The following is a 6,000-nucleotide window of genomic DNA, read 5'->3' as shown; positions in this document are numbered from 1 at the left end:
GGCTGTGATCCCGCGAGCCACCGTCACATGGCAGGGTCACTGTTCCCAGGCGCAGAGCATGGGTCCATCTCCCGCCATCCCTGCTGCTATGTCCCCGCGGCCCACGCCTCTGCGGCCCTCCTCCAGCGGGGGTCCCCCCGCCCCCGTGAATTCAGACCCTGGACAGCTCCGGGAGCTGTCCTGACTCGCTGGTGCTGAAGCCACCTGCAGCCTTATCAATCAACCTTCCAGAAGGAGCCACAGGTACGGGGACCTCGGGAGAGAATGGAATCAAGTGCCTACAATCCCGTCTCCACCAAGGCCCATGGAAGTGAAAACGGAGGTGCAGAGAGGGAAAGTGGCTTGCCCAGCTGTGCAGTTAACAGTAGCAAATGAAATCCACGGCAACAACTAACACGCAGGGACCACTTGCTACACCCCACACGCCGTGCTGTTTGTGTGCACAGTGTCTCAGTCAATCCTAAGAGCAGGATGCCCTTGACAGAGGAGAACCTACAACAGCCTCATGCTGGGTCTTTCTTTTACTCCACTCCTCCTGCCCTTGATCCTGGGGAGTCCTGCTCCTTTCTGGGAACCGCCCAGAACCTGTCTTTCACTCTGCCCTGAGTTCTCCCAGCCACTAGCTCGCCTGCACCATAGACAGATGCTGTGTCCCCCACCCCGTCTGTGTGTCCCAGGAGCCCTACAGCCAGCAGCCTCCCAAGAAACCCCCAGCGGCATCTCCTGGGGTTACGGAGCAGTTACATAGCTTTTGTTTGTAACAAGACCACTCGCTGACAGCTTAAATGTCCATTCCGAGTGGTAAGAACTCAATGCTGTGTCCCCACAGCAGAATATTGGTTAAAACGATGTCATGGGGCGCCTGGGTGGCTCAGTCGGTGAAGAATCTGCCTTCGGCTCAGGTCATGATCCCAGGGTTCTGGAATCGAGCCCCACATCTGGCTCCCTGCTCAGCGGGAAGCCTGCTTCTCCCTCTCCCTCTGTGTGTGCACTCTCTCTCTCTCTCTCTCTCTCTCAAATAAATAAATAAATCTTAAAAAAAACTATGATGTCATAAGAAGTACTGATTGGCATGGCAAGGTGTTCGTAACAGAGTGAGCAAAAGCCATCTGTAAAGAACAGGTAAGTATTGTCTCCTATTCATGAACGTGTTCATATCTAATAGCAACCATCTGCCAGGAGCGTGCCATGTGCCAGGCCTGGGCACGGCCTGTGGCACCTTGTGTGGCTGTCGCAACCATCCCCACATGCTGGCAACTGTTAGTACCACTGTTTTTCAGAAGAGAAAGCAGAGTCTCAGGAAGGTGAGCCGGTGGCACGCAGAGTGGGGATTTGAACCCAAGCCCCTCCTCCTGCAAAGTTGGTGTCTTCAGCCACAGGGCTGGGCGGCCACTCCTCCCCCGAGACTGGAAATGCCCGGATCCTGGTACATACCCAGGGCCCAGATCACCTTATTTTCTTTATCTGTCTGCCTCTATACAGGTGGGTTGATTCAGTAATTAGAAAAAATGACCAAAAAACATTTGCCCTCTTCGTGGCAGCGTTCCTACATTCGGTCCCAAGGACCAGAGCAGGGCATGGGCAGGAAAGGCCACTTTGCCGTGCTCTTGGAGGCAAGGGTTTGGGGGTGAGCCACAGTGAGACTTCTTAGAACGTCACCCCTCAATCCTTAGGCTTAGGGGCTTGGCAGTTGGTGAAAACATCCAGCTGGGAGGTGGATGCTCAGGGAAGGGGGTGTTCCAAATGTGCGTTGCAGACGGCACATCCCGGGGCATGTCCCATGGGCCCTGAGGAGGGAGGGTGTGTCTGAGTGAGCCCTCAAAGAAGCATGCAGGTATTCAGCTGCCTCAGTGCTAAATTACCACATGACTTCCATACCATCTGTCCATAACCAAGGGCCCTCTACCTCAGCCAGCCGGACCCTCCTTGGAGGCTTCTGGACCTCTTCCACGGCCCAGAGACCAAAGGGTTCATGTCTGGCCCCACGGCTGTGGCCCTTCTGGCTGGTGGGCAGCCATGCTGTCGGTTGTTAATTAGCACTTCAGCAGCACACTCGGGTATTCGGCAGTGGGTTCTGCTGAAGGTGAGAGGTGCTCCTAGAAGCTCAGGTGGTATTTGTATAAAAGAAGATGGGGGCAGAGGTATAAAGTCGTTGGCGTAGAGATGAAAGCAGGCTGGCGCTAAAAGAAAGCAAGTCATATTCCGGTGGTAATGTCATCACAGGGCTGGGGGGCCACGTGGGTGCAGAGCCTGGGTCCCAGGGGCAGCAGAGCCCCTGTGGCCTTGGTTCTCTGGTGCTGGGCTCAAAGGACAGCCACTTTGTCATTGTGCACACTTCTGCAGCGGGCTCCCCTGGGTGGTCTTCTGTGCATGGTGATGGTTGGGACCGCGGTTGTCTAGGGTCACTTGGCTGGCGCTCATGCACCTGCTGCCTGCGGGGAGGACTGGCAGGCTGGGGCTGGCTGAGACGGCGAAGCATCCTACAGCAGCTCAGGGCCCCAGGAGCACACAGTGCCTTTCGCCGCCCCTGCCAACTCAAGCCATCACGAGCCAGCCCAGATCGAGGGGCTGCTCCAGAGCACGAGTCCCAGTGGCCAGGGTTCCTCGGGGCCATCTTGGAGACCGGCCACCACAGTCCCCTTGTCTTCCAGAAAGGGCATCACTGACCACTGGGATGGGGAAACCATGGGCTGCCTTGCGGCGCGGAACGAGGGTGCTGTGCCCGAGCTGTCACTGTGGGAAGTATGGGAAGAAGTCCTGGCTCTTGGTAAAGGCTGTGAGTTGGGAACTAAACTGACATCATTCACTGTCTCACTCATTCAGCCTCACCAGAGAGGAGGGGACGGGCAGCCACTGCTTGGCTGGGCTGAGGCTCATCCCTGGACGTCTCCAGGAAGGGAAGGGAAGGGAAGAGGCTGGGCGGGGTCAGTGCTGGGCAGCCTTTGGGGGTCTGGGACAAAGCCTGGAGGGGGCAGGGGTCACCCGGGAGTCAGGGTCCCACACAGAACCAGGGGGCCCTTCCTGCAAGCCGCGTCCACAGGTGCCCCCAGAAGTGAATTCCAAATACAGAACAAAGCTGAAAAGAAATGTGTGCTCCATTAATTTTCTCGTGAAGCTGGAGAACGAACTTGTGGATGAAGACGAAAGGGAATGTGTGCGTGCGTGCGTGCGCCCCTCGCCAGGTGGGGATGGACAGCGTTGGAACGTGCAGGTGCCTGAGGCCCGCCCTGCCTTCCCGGCAGCACCCAAGGGGCCACCTGGAGAATGAGAAGGGCTGAGGGGCGCTGGCAACCAGAGAAGCACCCGCCAGCCCCCACCCCGGCCCACATACCTGCCCCGGCCCCCGCCCGGGAGTGGAGAACACCTGGGTTGGTGTGCCCTCTGGTGGCAGCTTGAGAAAACAGCAGAGGCTCCTGTGGGCACTAGCACCTTGAAGTGAGAACGCAGGTCCCAGCCCCCGGACCCCCACCCCTGCCGCCTCCTGCTAAAGACAGCTGTAAAACCCCCGACGTACTGACTGATATACGTGCATAGACGCATTTGGAGGGCAGCCAACGTGGGCAGCTGTGGGGCTATCACCCCTGAGCAAAGAGAAACAACAAAGTAACCCCGCATCCACCCTGCGGGGGGCGGGGGGCGGGTAGACAACTGCAAGCACGACCCTGCTGAGCTGAGGGAACAGGGTCTAAAACATCTGGAACTTGGGGGAAAAGCCTGGAGAGAAGGAGCCCAGCATCCTGAGTGCAAACCCAGGGAGTGGCAGCTAGCCCCTACACCCGTGCTGGGGAAACCGTGAGAACTGGCAGAGAGGAGCAGCTGGGGAGACCAGGAGCTGGAGCGGCGGCAGCAGCATGAAAGCAGGAGAAGCAGACTGCAGATCCAGCCTGCGGACGCAGAGTTGGGGCAGACGGTGCAGACCGTCCTCTGAGAGTGCAGACGCTCCGCTCCCAGGAGCACGGACGGGCCACACTCTCAGAAACAAGCCAGCCCTTGCAAAGCCTGGAAGCAAGGCTTAACAGGGCCCGGTGATCTGCTAAACCACCCGCTCATACGAATGAAGCCTCACCCTCTTCGGAGCAGATAAGGCCATCCCAGCACCCCGCAAAAACTTATCCACCATGTCCAACAACAAATAAGAAGTACAAGGCATGCTAGAAAACAGGACCAGATCGCTGAAAACCAAGAGGAAGAGCAACAGACCCCGCAGGTGAATCAGTTGCGGGAACTTCAGATGAGGCTCTAAAATCACCAACATGCACCTTCTTCATGTCACTCCCCTGCTCAAGATCTACTGTGGCTCCCTGTCACTCCTCAATCGGGCAGTCAATGCCGTCCTTGAAGCAGCATCCCAGAGTGGAAAGAAAACAGCTTCATCCATGTAGATATTATATACATACACTTGAGACTCATCTATTACAGTGTGTAACATATGTTCAGTATGGCAGTCAGCTATAAACATTTGGGCCACTTCTGTTTTTTTCCCCTTTGTTCTTTCGGTTGTTATCGAGAGATCTTCTGTGAGTACCCTTGCTCATGTCTCCTCGCGGCCACGGGCAAGAGAGTCCAGTCCGGTGGTCTCGCCCTCCATGGGGCATCGGATCCCCAGGCCTGTGAAAAGGCAGACTGCCAGCCCCACCGCCAGAGTTTCTGGCGCAGCAGCTCAGGACAGGGCCTGAGAATGTGCATTCCTAACAGGTCCCGTGGTGTTGCACTGCCACCCAAAGAATCCACTTTGAGAGCGCCTGTCTAGGGTTGCGTTGTGGGTCACAGAGCACTGCTCTCGATATGCCTGTTGTTTTCCAAAGTGGTTGTCGCCCAGTGTAGACTGACACACTTGTTAAACTCAGACTCAGTGCCCCCCACGATCACCGTGCAAACACCTGTCACGGCTCGGTGGGTGGTGGCAGCTACCCCGGGCCGTAAGTGATGTTCATGCAGGCCTGTTGTCTTTGACCGACCCCATGGCCCTGGCCGGATGGGCCCATGTCAGCCGGCACTCCGAACGTGGGGGGTGCGTGCCTGCCTGTCAGTGTCGGAGCGGCTGCTAGTGACCGTTGACTCCAAATGACCCCGTGGATAAAACAGAAGTTTATGTTTCTCCTACAGAATGGTCACAGCCAGAGTGACCTCACCTGGAGACACAGACGCCTGGGGTCTGTGGTCGGACTCCCTGGGTGAGGTCCCGGCTCTGCCCTTCAGAGCTTCTACTTCCTCTGCTGTAGAACAGAGATCGCAGTGGGGCTGCCTCCCGATCGCAGTGGGGCTGCCTCCCGAGGACGTCACGACCACGCCCAGCACACGGCCTGCGTGAGCAGGGAGCTCTGCGAACCAGCGACTGTGTGTGCCTGCCACCTCGTGCCTCCTCCTTCCCTCCGGAGAAGGAGGCAGCAGGTGCGAATAGCCCCGCTCTATAGAGCAGGGAAACTGAGGCTCACAGGGACACTGCTTACATGCTTACACCCGGGGCCTACGGCTCAAGGCACAGCGGTCCAAGCCCATGGTATTCAGGTTCACGGAGACTGGGTTCTGACCCATCTCAGCCATTTTCTGTCTTTCTGAATGCGGCCCCCCAACACACACACACTCCAGGTGCTACAGATACTCTGGCTGGCAGTTCAGTGCCCGACCGGGAGCTCGTAGTCGTGCGGCGGGGACAGACAAGGCTCTGGAAGAAGGTCCATCCTGGGTGAGGCCTGAGGATGATCAAAGTTCAGCGAGGAAATGTGGGAGCAGCTTCCCAGGCAGCAGGAATGGTGCGAGTAAAGGCCTGGGGGCAAAGCAAAGTGTGCAGCCAGGTGAAGGCAAGGGAGGGGGCACAGGGCTGGAGACAGGTGAGAGAGCAGGGGCAACACGCCGAGGGTTCAAAGCTTATCTCGGGGCAGGGGGAGCTGCTGGAGGGGCCTCAGGCTGGAGCAGTGAGATTATAGTCAGGTGGCTCTTGGTGTCTGGGGGAGCATGGGAAGCAGGGGAGGGGCTGGAGCTGTGGCATGACCCCCCCCC

The sequence above is a fragment of the Halichoerus grypus genome, chromosome 15, assembly GCF_964656455.1.
Source record: "Halichoerus grypus chromosome 15, mHalGry1.hap1.1, whole genome shotgun sequence".
Lineage (NCBI taxonomy): Eukaryota > Metazoa > Chordata > Mammalia > Carnivora > Phocidae > Halichoerus > Halichoerus grypus.
The sequence above is the reverse complement of the archived record's forward strand: the minus strand, read 5'-3'. Positions refer to the sequence as shown.